Below are 20,456 nucleotides of genomic sequence, written 5' to 3' on the forward strand. Positions count from 1 at the left end.
TGCTCTGGCAAGATATTGAACCAGGTGCGGTCACAGCTGTCTAATATTAGAAACATGGATATGCTATTTTTCCTTCAGTCTTATAAAGGGGGCAGGTACTACATAGATGTGCACATAAATATATGCATTACAGGAAAATAATAATTTGTCTGTCCTTTACTGATGTCTACTATTTTGTTTAATCAATGGAATAACATGGTTGTTACATATTAATAACATGAGAGTTTGTTTATGAACTTTTAAGAAAGAAGTAGCATCAGGTATAACATCTTTTAAATGGATAATTAGGCTGTCAGCTGATGTACCCCTGGTTTGAAATGCCTCCAGTCTTTAGTTTGTTTATGAACTAGTTCTCAGATACTCAGCCTTTCAAATATAAAGACTGTATATCACATCCAAGTCCCTCAAAGTATGACTTATTTCAAACATTATAGCAGGTCTGCACTGTGGGAATTTGATCTACTTATTTCATATTTTTGACTGGGTAAGTGGGCTAGCTGATAGACTCTTTGCAGTCACAACCTGTGCCTTAAGGGCAAGGGTAAATACAAGTATACATACACACACACACATATATATATATATATATATATATATATATATATTTATATGGACAATTTAGTGCAACTAGCTAACTACTGCATACTTTTAGGTGACTGGAAGACACAAGAGTATCCAGAAAAACCCATACAGTCACAGGGAAACTACATAAATTCTACACAGGGGCTAAGTCAGGATTGAACTTGGATCTAATACCAGGTTAGCCTACTAGGCATTCATTACCCTATCATTCTTAAAAACACTGTCTAGATTTTTCCATAGGACTAAAAATGAAATAATTTGTTTGCGTATCTATTTTTGTGTTTGTTTACATCTGTGTAAAAATCCTTTTTTTGTGTTTTATTTTGTGTTTTAAACTGTAAAAATGTAACAGTTTGTTGAAGTTTTTTTAGAGCTTTTCTCCACGGGCCTCCGCTGAAAATGGACATGCATCCAGTCAGACTATCCCGGTAAACAAATGTAAAATAAATAAATAATAAATAACTCTGGACCTTGTAGCTGTGGGGCAGACATCTTAACAGTGGACAGCCATGCTGTACTCTTACGTCTGAGTCACAGTGCTATTTTTGCCCTCACTTGAGTAGGTTTACCACCTGTCCCTCTTTGTGAGGGACAGTCCCACTTTGGTCAATTGTATCCTGCAAAAAACATACAAAAATGGCAAATGTCCTGAGATTTTAAGACAAAATATATTTCTTAAGTTTTCTTTAATAGTTGCATAAGACAATTATTTTGTATCTGAAACACATAAATATTATATGAAATAGCATGAACAACTCAAATGCTACAAAATAAGCTTTTATTTTGGCAAAACATGATGTTCTGTCCTTTGCATTGGCTGTGGGTATGTTTTGTCCTGCAAAATCTCACATTTCTACAAAAAATGTCCCACTATGGGCATTTGAAAAGGTGGCATCCCTATCACTTGAGCATCCTCAGCGGCACCTCTGGGGGGCTGACACCAGGTGGCTCTAAGTATGATGTAAAGGGTAAGGATAAGGCTTCTTTAAATAATGACCAGATAAACCAATGTCTGTAAGTGAAACAAAATCTCTCATGCTGTTCCTGTCCAATCTGAACCATACTGTTCAGATGTGAGATCACATTCATTACAAACTCAACATATAAAATCATCAACATGGGAGGCAAACAATCCACTCACCTTGCACTAATAAATCAAAACATCTCCCAATTTATAGATATTTTTGTAATCACAAGATCTCTTGACATATTCCCTTATTAGAAGGCAAATGGTGAATGTTAGAGTAACTTTCAGTTTTTCACTTTACTCAGAATCAGTTTAATGACCCCAGGAGCATATGAGGAAGTTTTTTCAAAACCTATAGGCACTAGATCATCTTTAGAGACAATGCCAGAAGACATTTCTTTTTCGGGTACGTATCAAATGCCACGGAATCCCATTTTTGGCATAGATGTTTAACTCCTTCACAAACTCTGCTGATTTTCTTATGGCTCACTTCATTTTGTACTTTAATAGAAATCCTCTCTGTTTCAAGCACATCTTTATCTGGATTTGGACTGTCTTGCCCACCACCCCCCTTCTTTCAATGCAAAGATTTTTCGACTTTCAAAAACTGATTTGATTTTAAAGCCCTAGCAGTTTCCTCCCAGTTAGCATACTATGCATTATACCAGTTTCGATATTTAATTTTTGTCTTTCTTGCATGTCCAGGGATTTCTGCATTGTAGTAAATATCACTTTCTTTACCCACATATTCAGCAGTTTGACATACGTTCAGACAGAGGTATTCATGCTGATTTAATATAGAGGGACAATGCATGTTGCTTCTTCAGCAGTACATTCTGTGTTACTGGTAGCTGATGCTGCTTCATTGTTATTGCCTATCACATGACTTCTGGTTGCATATTCTGTATTTGTTCTGTCAGTGGTGCCACCCGTGGGGCACTGCCTTCCAGAAAAATCTTTGGCTCCTTCCTGTGCACTCACTTGCATGTTGTACATTTGCATGTTTGCCTCCATGTGCCACAAAGACAGTCATGCAATTTACGGACGTCTTGAATGATGTACATCTGCATGTATGCCTGTTTGTGTCACAAAGACCATCATGCCATCTTGTGTAGTGACAACTTCTTCAATCCTGCATTCAGCACATTCTAATTATCGTAGACCATGTTCCCAGCCTTGTATCTTTCATCTGTAAATTTTAATACTTATGACACGTCTCTGCGAATCCTGTTTGATAATTCCACTTCAGTAAATTCAATGTGTGAAGATATGCTGTTTTTCCCTTGTACCATCTATAAAACCCTTAGATGCAAGCGGTTTAATAACACTGATGGAAAAGCTGAATGTTGTCCAGGCTCCACTTTATGAAGGCTGTAACAAAGTACATTGTGCATGGACAGATTACAATAACAGTACAGTCTGGTGTAGGTTTTCCAATCACAAGCAGTCTTTTCTTATACTGTTTTAAAAATTCTATGAATATTAGCATGTGTATTTCCATGGCTGTCTTAATCTATATGCTTGTGTAAACAAATATGAAATACATTATTGTATTCATAACTATTATTTTACCATAATCAGATATCTGAGGTGAACACAGTCAATAATGGGGCAGTGCTTATGAGTATCAAGACTGTCTGTAGATTGGAATGGTTTATTCTGCTGTCATAATCAAGTTAAACATTTGTTAGCCTGACTTTGCATGACTAATATGAATTTCTATAAAGCAGGCTGGAAAACTTTACTGTGTCCATTTTTTTATCTTAGTCACACATTTGAGGTATACACAGTCAAGTGGCTGTAACTGATCAATATGTGCACTGGTAGATTATAATCCTACCAGTTTGAATGTTCTTAAATCAAGATGACAAATGGAAATGAACATGTGCATTTATGCACGCCCTCCAGAAAAGTGTGAGTGAGGAGTGATGGGCCCATTGCTTGAAAACTACCCAGGACCCAAGATACTCTTACTCTGCACACTGATTTTTACTTTGCATACTCTCTGCCAATTTTTATAAAACTATTACTGCATTTTTTTTCCCCAAAGTCTGCTCCGAATGTGGCACTGCCCAGCATGGTCAACCTGGTCAGCAAATGTAAATGCATAAATACATGCATATATAGTTTAACTGAAGCTTGAATATGTGTTTAAACATTCTTGCGTTGCCATTGTTCATGTCTACCACAATCCAACTCCCTTCAAAGATATTTTACTGGAAAACAGGGGAAGTATGAAGTGAAGAAGCTTTGTGGACTGTACAACTCCTTTATTCCAAAACTTGAGCATCCTACAACTTGTTTTGGTGGTTATATCACAATATCATCATGTTTAATTTCATAGATACAACTGTCATACTATTTTTTTCTGCATATTTGATGTATGTGCATGCACTGCCAATGACAACAGACCCACAAGGCTTGAATAGTAAGCACATGCGTGTCTCTGAAAGGATTTAAAAAAATAGCATGCTACTACACTTCCAACAGTTTTATCTATTAACTTCTCTTGTTCAGTTTTGTGTGGGCAGCATTTTGTCCAGTGGAATGCATGCATTGGCAAACAACAGACTTGTTATCTCTTGCTGTCACAGTCCAGGAGGTTTAAGCCAAACAAATGCTCCCTGAAGGGGTTCCTGGGAAGAAGCATTGTACAGCTTTTCTGGACAAGGAAGGAAAACAGCATAATGCTTTTACTTAAATCCATCTCACGGCTGCTGTGACACCATCACCACTTCCTCATCAAAATGAAACTTCAAAAAAAACTTTATTTAGTTTTTGTTTATCCAGATTTGTTAACTGGGGTACAGCACTGATAACAGAAGACCAAGTTTATTCTTAGCCCAGGAGAGATTAGTACAGTAGTATAAAGAGAAATAGTACAATAACCCTTCAGCTTCACAGATACAATCAAATTAAAAGGATTCATGAGCAAAGTTAAATGTAGCATGTATAAAGTAAATTAAAATACAAAGTAACACATTTACGATTATGTACAATGTCCACTTGGTTGCAGTAGGTAAATATAAATATTAATATGCATCAGTCTAAGCAAAAGTCAGATGTGATGATGCAAGTAGAAGCATCTCTTTTGGACAAACGTAAGAAGTCTCCAGCAACCTGAAGGTCAGTCCTGCAGCGGGAAGAGTCTAGTCGAACTTCTTCATGTGATTATGTATTTAATCAGTTCCCGCTATATAATCCAGCAGAGGAACAGTGCAGTCTCTAGTAAGACAAGTTTAATGGCATCACATCAGTGCATGTGGTGAATGGGTGAGGTCTAAACACAAGTCCCTATTGCCATACGTATGTGCCTGTGCAGGGCTGCCTGGGCCTGCTGTCAGACAACAGGAAAAAGCATCACATGAAATCTGTTGTATCAGGAATAACTCTCAGCATCTCAGATTGGCTTTATATATATATATATATATATATATATATATATATATATATATATATATATATATATATATATATATATACATGCATACATACTTAACTATGAACACCCAAACATTGATGTCGCTAATGGTGACACAAAAATCAAACTGAAAATGTCAGCATGGCACATGTTTTGAGACAGAACCTCAGAGCATACAACTATAAAACACCTCCCCCCCTGCAAATTATATATTCCAACTCTGAGATTGTATAATACCAGAAAAAGGGCATATTGTTGCCTATCCCCAGTAATATGTAGATCTTGCACAACTATTTTATTTATTTTATTTATTATACTTATATATATTATACTTGCCCATACATTAAGAATGCAGTTTGATAGTAAGGTTCAGTCTTGTACATACCCTCTATTACATATCCCCCTGTATTACCTACTTAAATCAACTGGTTGATGTGGAGCCTAGAATCCTGGAACATTAAGGGACTACAATCACCTAAGAAAAAAAAATTGCTTATGCATCTAACATTGAAATCTACCTCTAATATTACTTTCCTCCAAGAGACACATTTACTGAATCAACAATGGGAACAAGAAAAATTGAGACCATGGATCAAAAAAATTATAGCCTCAGAAAGCACTACGAAAAGTGCTGGAGTGGCCATTATTATCAAAAATAGCTTCGGAGCAAAGATAGGTAAGATGGGGTCAGATGATGAGGGTAGGTGGTCTTTCTTCACTTCAAATCACCCCTTGTTAGATAAACCTATTCTCGTTATTAACATATATGCCCCATGTTACGCTCAACAAGTTTTTTTTGCAAAGCTATACAACTTCCTTTCTTCCTTTCCCAATCACTACTATATCATTGGTGGAGACTGGAATTCGGTGCAGGACCCCAGATCTGATAGATCAAACTCAAAAGTGAGATATAATCTGTCAGCATATAAAGCCTTAACTGAACTGAAAGAAGACTTTAACTTATTTGACCCGAGCATATTTCTAGACCCTACTCAGAAAAAATCCAATTACACTTTCTTCTCCAGCTGCACCAAAGGTTGGTCCAGATTGGACTTTTTTCTGATTTCCCGGGCCTTCTACAACCTGGACATCTCCTTTAATCAATCTCCCAGATCTCTATCTGATCATTCCAAAATCTCTTTATCTATTTACCAACACAACAAAGACCTAACCAACAGATCAGCTCTCTATTGGAGATTGAACCCCAATCTCCCGACGAAAGAGGAAATTACTGCTCAAATTGAAGAATACCTTGATAATTTTCTTAAATCTAGGGACTCCTTCCATTCTCCAATAGATTATGAATGGGCTGCGGTTAAATCAATGATCAGGGGATTCCTGATAAACAAAGCCTCATACTATAAAAAACTTCGTAACAAAAAAGAAAGGGAATTAACTTCTCAGCTACAGTCAGCAGAAAAGGAAGCTCAAACAAACCACACCCTGCTCCTAGAAGAACGTATTATCCAGTTACAAAAAGAACTAATTTCCTTACAATCAGATAACCTGAGCTTACATGAAATTAAGTCACTGGCCTTATACGCGGATGTGATACAATCTCCCTCCAGATTTTTGGCTAGAGTGATCAATTTATCTAAAACCTCTACATTTATACCAGAAATTCATTATAAAGGGAAGGAGTTCCAGAAACCCAATGAAATCATCAAATTATTTGAAAATATTTTCACTCAAACATATGGACCCACAGGAAACATGGTTGACGAAACAGAAATTCAATCTTTCTTGAGAAACTTGACCTTTCCCAAACTCACGGAAAGACAGAATAAATTCCTGGAGAGAGACATCAACACACAGGAGATCATTTGTGTCATTAATAACCTTAAACCTAACAAATCCCCTGGCCCCGACGGATTTACGGCAGAATTTTACAAGGTATTTAGCACAAAAATATCTAAAGGACTGAGGATATTGTTTAATTATATTATTTTAAATGGTTTTAAAGATACGCATTTAAACACCTCTAAAACTATCTTCATTCCCAAGCATAATACGGACCCAAAAAATGCTGAAAACTATAGACCAATTTCCATAATCAATTTAGATATGAAAATCCTAGCAATGGTCCTAGCTAATAGACTGAAAGCGGTCATTCCTTATATTATCTCACCCTGTCCCGGGAAGGCAAACTAATGACCAAACATTACTACTGGAATATATGATACACCATTCCAATCTTATTAAGCACCCTATATATGCCCTAGCGGTGGACGCATCCAAGGCTTTTGATCGCTTAAGTACAAAATTCTTATTTCTTATGCTTCCTCTCTTCAATATCCCAATCTCATTTATAGACAAAATAAAAACCCTTTATTCTGAAACTTACACTACGCTTCAAATAAATAATCTACTCTCCAACAGGATCAAAATTGTCAACGGGGTCAGACAGGGTTGCCCGCTTTCCCCACTTCTATTTAACCTATATATGGAACCACTATTCATGCTTATTAAACAATCTACTTTTCATCATCCCCCTAGTATTTATAATTCGAAGATTTCTTTTTCAGCATATGCAGATGATTTAAATATTTATTTCACTCTCCCCGGCTCTGACCTAATCAAAATATTATCATCCATTAAAATATTTTCTAACCTCGCAAATTATAAACTTAATAAAGATAAATCCTTAATATTTCCCTTGAATATCCACTCTATGTTGCCTAATACATTTTCAGAATCAGAGCTCAAAACGAAAGAACATCTGCATTATCTAGGAATTCACTTTTCACAGGGTAACCAAAACTACTATCAGGACAATGTCGTCTGATACTGGAATAATATCCAAAACGATATTGATAGATGGTCAAAATTCAAGCTCCCTTTTTTGGCCAGAACCACGGTGATTAAGATGAATATTCTTCCTAGACTTCTTTATCTGTTTCATGCAACCACCTGTATTCTACAAAACAACTTCTTCAAAAGGATTATATCGTCCATCTTGAAATTTATTTGGGCTCCTAAATCTGTTAGAATTAGCTATTCAAAACTCATTTATCCGAAGGAGACGGGTGGGGTGGGTCTTCCTGACTTCAAAACCTACTATCAGATAATAAATAGTAGTAGAATATTTAAGATTGCGTATTATCAGAGAGATAAATCTGAATGGGTCCCAGCATGGGTGATTTTAGGAAATTGTTTTATCAAAACATTAAAATTTAACCCCGCAGCACTCCCATTTTTAAATGAGTCAAACTTAGGATTATTAAAACGCTCAAAAAGCATATTATTTAGCATTAAATCCCTCCAGGCCCTCTTCAATTCTCTGAACCTGTCTCACTCTTTTATAACTCTTCAACCACTTCATCTCAATCCCAACCTTAAATTAAATGGTCATATGCTTAATTTGGTTCAATACCCCTCTCCTTTTGAATACTTCTATAGCCGATGTTTTCCCCTTTAGCCAGCAGAATATCACTAACCTGAGAACTAAACTGAATTTACCCAAAAATTACCTGAGTATTTTAAGACAAATTAGAGAGCTGATACAAAAGTATCTAGATCATCCCCTGGTATCAGAAAATGATATTTTAACATGTAAAATTATAAAGAAACTCCTTCTCACTGGGAAAAAAATGACCGCAAACTCCTACAAGGCCATTATTTCACTCAGAGATCAGAATGCTCTCTGTATTTCGAAATTTTGGACAAAGATTAACCCTGCTATTAACCAAAACCAGATCTCAAAAGCTATAAATATAAGCTATAAATCTATTCCTTTAAAAAGGTTGAAATACACTCAACTTATGATCTTGAATAATGCTTATTTCACCCCGGACGTCCTTAGTAGAATGTTCCCAAATCAGTCCCCCAAATGTTGCTACTGCTTGAGTCAAACAGATGACATCCTCCATGTGTTCTGGAGTTGCAAGTGCTCCTACAAACTTTGGTGTGCCTTAAGAGTGATTCTTGAGAAAATTGGATATGAAAAATCCACCCTCTCATGGGAATTCACTATCCTCCATATCCCACCTCCTGGCATATCTGAGAGGAAATGTAAGGTTTTAATTCCTATCTTTATGTTAATCACATATTACATTTCCCTAAACTGGAAAAATAGACACGCTCTCTCTTGGGAGGGGTTCAAATTAATAGCTATTAAATACCTCAAGGCACACAAATTTCTATTCCACAGTATTAAGAACAAACCAGTTATTAAGGAATTTTGGGGAATATTATCAGAACATATACTGAATTGAATATTGATCTCATGGGGATTTCAATTACTTTCTTCAAGCTATACTGGACCCATTCAAGAAGCTTTGGGCATTGTATGATTTTGTATATAGTTTTGTTTTGATGTATTTGTCTTTGATTTTTTTTTTTTTTTTTAGGATTTATGTCTGTTGTAACTGTCTATTTTCTGTATGATTAACAATTTTTGTGAAAATTTACAATAAAGAGAATTTAAAAAAAAAAAAAAAAAATATATATATATATATATATATATATATATATATATATATATATACATATATATATATGGGTCTACTTTACATGGACGACTTTTCAGAAAGTCGACTTTCATATGGCCGAGACCATATGATCGACTTTTGAAAAGCCGACCATGTAAAATAAACACAAAACACACAACAAACACTTAACTTTCAAGTGTTAGCAGCTCCGCCCCCCCAACCCCCTAACTTAAATATACCAACTACGAGATCGTACTACAGTGCGGATGAAGGAAATTTTTTCATTCCGCACTGTACGGAGATAGCGGTTCCCCATGGTCGGCTTTTTGAAAGCCGGTCATATGGTCTTGGCCATATGAAAGTTGACTTTCTGAAAAGTTGACCACGTGCAGGGGACCCATATAAACACACACACACACACACACACACACACACACACACACACACACACACACACACACACACACACACACACACACACACAAACACACACACACACACTCACATATACATAAATAACTCATTAGTAAGTGTATATATACAGTATGGATCCCCTTCACATGGTTGACTTTTCAGAAAGTCGACTTTTATATGGCCAAGACAATATGATTGACTTTTGAAAAGATTACCCTGAGGAACTGCTATCTCTGTACAGTGCGGAATGGGAAAATTTCCTTCTTCCACACTGTAGTGCAATCTCGGAGTTGGTATATTTAATTGTGGGGGTGTGGGGGGGGTGGAGTCCGCCATGAGGGGTGCAGAGGGGCTTGCCCCCTGCTAACACTTGAAAGGAAAGTGTTTGTTGTGTGTTTTGTGTTTATTTTACATGGTCGGCTTTTTGAAAGACGATCATATGGTCTCGGCCATATGAAAGTCGACTTTCTGAAAAGTCGACCATGTAAATTAGACCCGTGTGTCTATGTGTGTGTGTATGTGCGCATATGGATAGTAGATAGACAGATACTGAAAAGCAGTTTTGCAACAAACTTGAAGCATGCATAAAACTTTGTAATTTATAATAAGGAAAGGTAAACAAAGGTAAGCATTCTTTCATACACGCCTTAGTTGTCATTAACATTATGTCATGATTCCATATACATGCTTTTATAACAAAAATAAAAAAAAAATCAGAATTGTTTATCTATTGCCTGAGAATGTGACATTGTAAAGCTTGCTTAGCAAAATGAAAAAAAGTTAGGAACAGCTTGACTTGCTCCCAAAGCAGACAATGAAAATACAGCTTCTGGTGTCGGGTAAATTTAATTTTTCACCATGAAATATTTGTACACCTGATGTGGCTATATTGTCAAGATGAATTAAGAAAGAAAAATAAGCACAGATGTTTAGCAGCTAGGATCTTTACTTCAGACTGATCCAGAATGTAAGGTCACGTGACACATCCGTCCCAGTAGTAGTATCTCTCTTAAAGACATAGATACTAAAATATCGATAAGCTTCGCATATACCTACATAAAAAAAATAAAAAAAATGATGTACCATAGAATCATGGGATCATAGAAGGTTATTAGACTAATGGCCCTGAGGCCCTCACAAGCCTAGCCAGGTTTTTTTCCCTCTTTTAATGGTGCTATTAGTAGACCTGACTCAACACCTGCTGCCCCTGTCTAGAAGGGATGCAGTTGAAACCCCAGGGGTGAATTTGAGATTCCCCATCCAATTATCCACATTATGCTTGAAAAGGGTCAGTGAAGAGGTCTGTTTTACTAGGATTGGAAGCTTATTCCAGAGTAGGGGAGCCTCTGCGAAATGAACCTATCTCTCCAGCAGGTCCTGTTAATGTTGCTTCTCGTACTGAGGTCACTAGAGCGGGTGTAGTGAGTTCCATGTGTCTTGCTAATGGGTAGCATTTCCATCAGGGCAGGATCTGTGGTTGCCCTATAGCCTAGGCAAAGATCACATCTGAATAGTCTGTATGACGCAGAGTACAGTGACAGGGATTTTAGTCTATCAACATAGGACAGGTGTTGGACACCTTGAATTTTCTCTGTAAGGTACCTCTGAGGTCTCTCCAATTGTTTGAGGTGCCAGGCAAGATACATACCAAATGATGCATTGCACTGTATACTTGGTCTAATAAGGGAGGAGTACAGGGGGGTTATAACCTCTTTTTTTTTCTGGAGGCAATCCCCTTATTGATGAGATGGACAACATAGAAGGCTTTCCTTACCATTGGGGAGACATGATGGTTAAAGGAGAGGTTGCTGTCAACCTGTGTGGCCAAGTCTCTTACCACAGATTGGGTACTTAAGGTACTGTTGTTAATGTGGCAATTTGCAGGGATGTCTCTCTTACTGAAGGGGATGATGATGCACTTTTTAGTGTTTAACTTGAGCCCATGACTTTGGCACCAATTGCTGGTATGAGTAAGACCTTCCTGGAGGGTGTCAATGTCACTAGGGGATTGAGTGATCACGCCCAGTTTTCAGTCATCTGCAAACTTTGTTAGCCGCAAACCCTTTGTTTTGGCCTGTACTTCTGAAAAGTAAATTCTAAACATTAGGGGTCCCAGCACTGAGCCATGTGGTGCTTCACTGGTTACTGGTTTGAAGATGGATGAAGAGTCAAATATATTAACTGTGTGTGTTCTATTGGTGAACCAGTTTGCAACATACCTGATTATATACTGGTTTACGTTCAGTTGGGTAAGTTTATCATTGATACCTGAGTGGGGAATGGTGTTGAAGGTCTTTGCTAGGTCTAAATAGGCAGTATGCACAGTTTTGCCTTCCTCCAGGGCTCTGGTGACTGTCTTGAAGAAATCCACCAAGTTTAAAAGGCACAATCTCCCTTTGACAAAACCAAACTGGGATGAGTCCAGTGTTTGGAGGTCTCCTATATCCCTGTTGATAAGGTCCATGATGATTTCTCCATAGCCTTGCATACGAGGATGACAGTGGCAGTTTTCTAGTCTGCAGGAACATACCCAGTACTTAGACTGTGGTTAAAAAGGGTACTCAGAGGTTCAGCTAACGCTTGTTTTTTAAGCAATTTAGGATGTAGCCAGGGATGTTGTCTGGTTCCATAGAGGCCATGTTTTAAGCCTTAGGGAAGGCATTAAGGACCTGTTCCTTAAAGATTTTTGGGGGAGGACATGTAGGAGGGATGTCATGTGGTATATTGGGTGTAGACAGGTTCAGTGAGAACTTTTTTCCCCTATCTGCCATCAGGTTAGCAATATCACCAGGTTTAGTATATGCTGTGCCATTTACAACATGTTCTGTGCAAATATGGAATTTTCCATTGAGGTTGTGGATGAAGATAGGGTGGCCAATTTAGATTCGTGGTCAACTTTGGATTTTTTTACTAGATGTCTTATTTGCTTATTTAGGCTGAGGAGAGGAAGCAATCCTTTGAGGTGGGGACCGTCTCTTACTGCTTTTAGACAGCAGTTTCTTTCTCCTGTTACATACTCAGTGTATGGCGGATGTCCACAAACAGGTTTGTTCCTATGTGAAGAGCTTACTTTTATTCTGTCAGGTACAGCTGAGCTGATGCAGCTGTAATGGTGTTTACACAAGGCTTTTGTATAAACCTTGGCATAGGTATCTTTGCCATCCGTAGGGGTAGGGGCTATGAAACTAATAATGTTGTCTTGTAAGAGGTTATAATTTAGTTTGGAGAAATTTTTTAGTCTAATTCCGGCTGTGGGAGGGTCAGACGCTATTGTTACTTCTAGTGTGACTGACCTGTGGTCAGGTCTCACTAGATCTGACTGTACACTTGGGGCAGTGCAATGATCACTCATATTCATAAGTACTAGATCCAGTGGGGGTGTCCACTAACTGGTCCAGGGCATTAGAATTTACAAATTCAAGAGTCTGTGGGCGAGTGCATTGAAACAGGTGTAGTTATACAAATTTATTGATGAGTAGTTGAAGTCTCACAAAACCAGGGTGTTTGGTGGTATATTGAGGGACTCCAGGAGGTCTAGGTAGGCATTGTGGGTGTCCTGCTTGATGGAGGGGGTCCTATAACTGGCAATAATTTGGAGAGAAGTTTTACCTCCAGAGTTGTACTTGGAGTAGTTGAAGGGACTCATTTAGTCTTCCAGTCTGGAGGAGTATTTGTCTTCCATAAACATTGATTCTCCTCCTCTGTATTTCCTGATTTCGTTTGATGGTCTGGGCGAGTGGAAAGCGTTGTAACCTGGTGTGGCCGGGGTGCTTTCCACAGCCTTGAACCATGTTTTTGTGACAGCACAGATGTCAGCATCCTCCAAGGTGAGGGCAGCTTCCAATGAGTGCAGTTTTAGGTTTAGACTCATGACCCTGGTGATCGTTTTTGAGGAACAATTTACACTGGAAATTTTGTATTTGTGACATTGTCTAAAAAAGGCACTGTCGAGGAGGCAAGAGCCTTTGCCAGAAGCTGAAATCCTTTGGGTGACCGGCGAAGACCATCTCTGGCAAAGCATCAAGATCTATCGACCATGTCATCCCAGACTGACAGGAACTGGATCCCCTTAGACTGACCCCAGAAACTAAGCCAATTGTTGAAGTCAATCATCTTTTGCTTGCATTGAGGCATCATCCTAGGTGAGGGCAGCATGCTGCTTAAAGCCAGGGACATACCTGCCTGGGACACATAATCAGAAAAGCTCAGTTATGTCTCTTCATATAGTCCAGAGAGATATGTCTCAAGTTGTTAACACTAACATATACTATGATGTCATAACAGTACTTGCTGCTGAGAAACTTGACTGCATGTGTGATGTTCCTGATCCTGGCACCAGGCAGACAGCTAACCGTGACCTTCTCCTTATCCAACCTGATGGGTGGCACATCAGTGTGTCTCACGACAGAATTACCTGTGACTAGTGCATTTAGTTTGGTGTAACTCCTTAATGGCTTACTTGGTGAGACACTGAGATGTGTGTTTTTATGTGCACTATGTTTATCTTCAAGTGAACTATGTGTGGTGTGCTTTTGTTTGGGAGGTGCTTTGCGTAGGTTTTTAGAGAGGACTTCTGCATATCTGGAGTTATGTGTTGGTTGCATAGTAGGTGAGGGTGGTGAGATGTGAATGCTGACAACCCACTTAGGGTCAGTATACTGACTGGTGAGTGAGGGAGATTTGATTCTATGTTTGTTATGTAGATGCACCTCTTGAATGTTGAGTTGAAGTACTGTAAAACAAGTGGGTCGGCAGTGTATATGAGGCAGTTGCTACATTGCTTCAGGATGCCTAATTCGGCCAGGTAGGCAGGAGAAATGGTGGGTATTGGACTTCCATAGTGTTAGGAAACAAGTGTGGTTGGTAACAAGGATTGACCAGAAATGACCGGTTGGGGATCCTGTGAGAGGGTAGTTCACTAGTATAGATGAGAAGAACTAGAGAGGGTAGCTCAGAGGCTGTACTGATCTGTAGACCTATAAGGAAGCACAACCATAAAAATGTCCCCCTGGAGAACAGACCACAGCTAAGGGAAAATGTAATGCTCCTATAGCCGCCAACACTAATCACAACTGTGCATTAATGCATGACAGTGTGCCTTGTGCAAACCCCCACAAACACAGGGTTTTTAGAATAACTGAAAAAAAAACTTACTGGTGAGCAAAATAGCCAATCAAAAGCTCAGACTAGACCAACTAGCTTCAATGGATGGGCCTCTGGCCATACAATTCCTGTCACAAGGATGCAGAGGGCCCTCTCCAGAAAAAAGTGTGCTGGGGATTAGTGCTCAATTCAAATACAAGAATGAAAACACGGACCACTTCCAAATTAGTTACCAATAAAATAGAATAGAAGAAGAGAGAAGTGATAAGGATATTATATCATTATCTTAGTTGCAACCATTTTTGTCGTACAAAAAGACTATCAGATGAAGTCTTTTACTTTACAAACAAACGTATCCATATATAATATTCACCTTCATTTCTTTACTTCTATTTTCAATTCAAATACAAGCAGAACTAGACACAGCAGAATCTGTGGCTAGTCTATGCTACACACTACAAGTGCCCAGAACACAACTTAAATGCGGAGGTTGAAAAACAGTGAAAATGCTGAAATAATCAGCAAATGCTTAAACTGAAACTGTGAATTAAACATTTTAAGTTCTTTGTGGCATCTGGTGTGGCGTTTTTTAATTTTTACTTGTTTTTATTTAATGCTGTGTGGTTTGTTGGTCACATACACCTACATATATATAAATAGATAGCTCTATATATATATATATATATATATATATATATATATATATATCTGAATCTATATCTATATATCTATATCAATCTATATGAAATATAAACAGATTATATGTCGATGCAGTGGTACAGCCATATATATTTTGTTACTATAATAGCGCATATCATGAAATCTGATGCTGTTGATTGATATTTAGAGTAGAATACTGTCTGTGTGTTGGATTAGAGGTCCTTTTATAATGGCCATATTTATAATATATCCTTTCAAAGGTGAATTCTAGGCTAGTTTCCCTGAAGGGCCATTTTAAACCTAGCCAATAACTTCAGGTCAGAAGCAAACCCTGTACCATTTGCTTAGAAAGTGAAGACCTTAACCATTATTTTATTTATTTTATTTGTCCTTTGATAACCGTGAATGTCTGACTGAGCCAATGACTCATTTTCGTGGAGACCTTCTGAGAAAAGCTCCACAAGAGATTCAAAAATATTTAAACAGTAGTTGATGATTATATACAAGGTGAGAAATGTCTTGCATTAGATAAAATATTTTACAATGAGTTGGGGAGAAAGACTCCACAAAAATACACATAAAAACATTTTACAGTAGCAGATAAGTAATTATATACAAGGGGAGAAAATCTTGACAATAGATAAAACACTAATAGATTGAAATACAATTACAGAATATTACTAAGATAAATTGAGATCAAAAACACAGTATGTACTGCAATTAATAAGATACACTGCTGAAGTGGACAGCCGATGTCCTGTCAACTCCGAAATGTTGACACATATAGCTTGTGTTTTTGGTTCTGAGTGTTGCTGTTTTCAATTGGATCGCACTACAGTCGGGATCGGGAAAAGTACCCTTTCCTTCACTGTAGTGCGATCTCGGAATGAGAATATATAATTAGCAGGGGGTGTGGGGGGCTCAGGCTCAGCCTTCCACATGAAGAATGCAGGAGGGCTTGACCCATGCAAAACAGTATAAATGCATATGACATGCACTTAGTTTATTCATCTCATTTCATTGTTATTCGGTGTAGAAGTCTTAGCCTAGAGGGATTCTCTGTGCCTTAAAGTCTTAGTCCCTTATCTCTGAAATTATTTCTGCTGAATAGTTGCATACTGGAGCTGTTTGGTATACCCTACATCAAATTTATTACAAGCTGAGATAAGTACAAACTTGCAGTGTTATAAGATAGTACTGAATTTTATTTTTTCTGTTTGTTTCATTGAATATTGTGTTAAAAATAGTACCGCATTTATCTGCCTATTTGTTTACTGAAAATTGGAAGCTGTCTCTCTGTCTCTCCCTGTCTGCACTTAATTTTCCTCACCCGCCCTCCCTGTTCTTGTTGTGGTAGTAATCCTGGTGGCTTTGGAATTGACCGCCCCTCCTGTAAATTTGTGTTTGAACACTCCTCCTGGGCCCATCTCATTTGCTCACTCAAACAAGTACAGTGAGATCATATTTTGATTTCAGACACTCCTACCATTCCCATCTGTTCAGCCCTATCCCAGCTCTATCCTAGTCTAGTCTCATTAGCTCATCCTGCCTAATACAGAGAGAACATCTGAGTAGGCATACCCACTTAGGCCCTGAACTTGTCTGATTGAAGACTGCTGGAACAGGGCTCAGTTCTGAGGTTTTTTACTGGTTAATTGGGTAATTTGTTCATATCAGTTTGCTTGTTTTCTATTGTTATATATAAAAAAAAAAAAAATGTTGCAATTTACCTGCTTACTGTATTTGTGTTTCTTCCTACTTTATTACCTTATTTTGCTTTTGCCTCTTCTTAAAAGTACTCAGTTGTGTTTATTCTGCTACATTTATTACTGCTTGGTAGTAGCCTGATTAAATTGTAACTGTTATTCTAAGTCTTTTGGTTATTGCACTTGGGCTTCAGACCAGTTGTTTTATATTAAGAAGGTTTGTGGTCTGCACTGTTGTGGCAGGACAGGTAGCTTACATCCTTCTAAGTTGGGAACTGCTGATTGAAGGCTCAGTGTCTGTTATTCTAAAAGTGTATTAGTTCTGGTTTAAGCACTTGGTCTCCAGGCCAGTTATTTTACATTAAGAAGGTTTGTAGTCTGCACTCTTGTGGGGGGAGAGGTTAGATTCTACACTTCTGAGCTGGGAATTTCTGGTTAAAGGCTTACTGTGCCTGCTAATTTGAACTGTTTTTTCTGATATTGGTGCACCTTGTCTGGTGTACCATAGACTAGATTCAGGCCTGCTGAATCTAGCTTTGTTTGTATAACTTGAGCACTAATCCAGGCCATCTTTTTTGGAGAAGGTTCCCCTACACCCTCATGGTAGGAGTGTGCAGTTAGACCTTGTCGGATTGAAGACTGCTGGAACAGGGCTCAGTTTTGAGTTTTTTTACTGGTTAATTGGGTAATTTATTTAAATCAGTTTGCTTGTTTTCTATTGTTATAAAAAATGCACTTTATTCATCTGCTTTTACTGTAATTGTGTTTCTTCCCACTTTATTACCTTATTTTGCTTGTGCTTCTTTTTAAAAGTACTCAGTTGTATTATTCTGCTGCAGTTATTACTGCTTGGTAGTAGCCTGATTCAATTGTAACTGCTGCGGTAGCATTGTCGCCTCACAGCAAGACGCTGTCGCGTTCAATTCTCAGAGCGTCTTCTGTGTGGAGGCATGCGTGAATGGGTGTGCCTTCGTTGAAGGTTGTGCGTCAGGGCTGGTAACTCAGCATGTAAAAATCCACTACCAAACATTAGCAGACCGGAGTTCCTCTGTGACGACCCATAACCGGGATAAGCCGAAAGACACAAGCAAACAAGCCTTTTGGTTAAAGCACTTGGGCTTCAAACAGTTGTTTTACATTAAGAAGGTTTGTGGACTGCATTGTTGTGGCAGGACAGGTAGCTTACATCCTTCTAAGTTGGGAATTGCTGATTGAAGGCTCAGTGTCTATTATTCTAAAAGCGCATTAGTTCTGGTTTAAGCACTTTGGCTCCAGGCCAGTTATTTTACATTAAGAAGGTTTGTAGTCTGCACTCTTGTGGGAGGAGAGGCAAGATTCTGCCCTTCTGAGCTGGGAATTTCTGGTTAAAGGCTTATTGTGCCTGCTTATTTAATCTGTTTCTTTCAGAAATGTGTGTGCCTTGTTTGCTGTAGCTCAGACGTTTGTAGTTTATTAGCCATTTTGGGCTAATTTCTATCTCTTTCATTTCTGACAAACTTTCAACTTAAGCACTCAAACCATTCATTTCTCAGTCCAGCACTTGCTCAAAACTCATAGCAAACACCAATTAACCCTAGCACTAGACCCCCTATACTGTCCAGAAGGACAAGGCTCTCTATTCACCTCTACCAGCTAATCAGTAAAACAGCTCACTTTACCTATTCAGGCATGTCCAAAGGGCAGTTTCAGGTGTACTCTCCAGTCCAATTGGTGAATCTGGGCATGTTGAGGCAATGTTACAACTGCCTCATGTACACAGACAACCTTCTCCTCCTACCCCCAACACTAATATATGCGAGAGATGCAATTATACAGCCAAACTGGAGGCAAAGCTCTCGCAACCCAAGACTGGAACTGACAGTCAAGAGGAGAAGGAAAATACTTGCAACACACCATCAGTCTCACATCGACCAAATAAACCAACACCGGCAAATAACACACATGAATACATGAAAACATACTGGGAGGCTCTAAACAAAAATCTGCAAAAGCAACAGAGACTCCAAAGCAGACACCCAAGCAACCTCCACACCCCATCACAAGCCATGAAACATGTACTTCACATAATCAGTGTGCCACACAATCATAGCCCTTAAGGCAAAATAACATACCCAACACACTAGTAATAGGCAAACCTATAGTCAGGCACACTGATGTCCCACTAACTAGGCTGGACAAGAAAAAGGTTACAGTTAGCTGCCTGTCAGGCACCAGGATCCGCCACATAACACAAGCACTCAGGTCACTCCAGAACAAGTACAAATACGACTCTGTCATTGTCCATGTTGGTGTGAATATCCTGAGACATACCTCCCTGGACTACATAAAAAGAGAAATGGAAGAGCTGTCTGATCACGTAGCCCAGGCCGGTATGACCCTGACCCTGAGTAGAATCCTGCCCTCACCAAGAATGATGATGCCACAGTATAAAGAAAGAAATTATCAATTTCAACAATTGGCTAAGTTTCTGGTGTTATTCAAAGGGGATCCAGTATCTGTCCACCTGGGATGAGATGCTCGATAAGCCACGTTACTTCGCAAGAGATGGCTTGCACCTGTTACCCTTAGGCTTTCGAATACTGGCCAAGGCTTTTGCCGCCCTCATAGTGCCTTTTTTAGGCAAGGCTCAAAAGACAAACCCACCACCATAAATAGCACAAGTAACCAAAAACTGAGGGTTATGCTACTCAACGCCAGAAGTCTAAACCTCAAAATGCATGCACTCGAGGCACTCCTCAGTATGGAGAACATCGATATCTGTGCAGTAACAGAAACCTGGTTTAAGGCTCCTGAGAGCACCCCAGCACTACCAGGCTATAACTCATACTGTACTTTTCAGCCACAGAACCCGGACCGAAACACAAAAGTTGGGGGTGTATCCATATTCATCAAGGTTACTCACACCTCCAGGTTAGTGGCACAGCACAATGCCTCAGAGATCATCCATGTGAAACTTACAATGGGCAAAACTGCAATTCAAATTGTAGCTTGCTACAGATCACTCACCATGACCCAGAACCTCCATTCCGCGTTTCTGAAGACACTGGAAAATATGAAGGTCCTACCAAATGCCCTAATATTGGGTGATTTCAATTACCCAAACATTAACTGGGAGAACTACTCAAGTACTAACTCCCTTGCCCAACGCTTCCTAGAATTTATAAACTTGAATG

This window comes from Protopterus annectens, chromosome 12.part0 (genome assembly GCF_019279795.1).
Source record: "Protopterus annectens isolate FY-2018-M chromosome 12.part0, PAN1.0, whole genome shotgun sequence".
In the NCBI taxonomy this organism is placed as follows: domain Eukaryota; kingdom Metazoa; phylum Chordata; order Ceratodontiformes; family Protopteridae; genus Protopterus; species Protopterus annectens.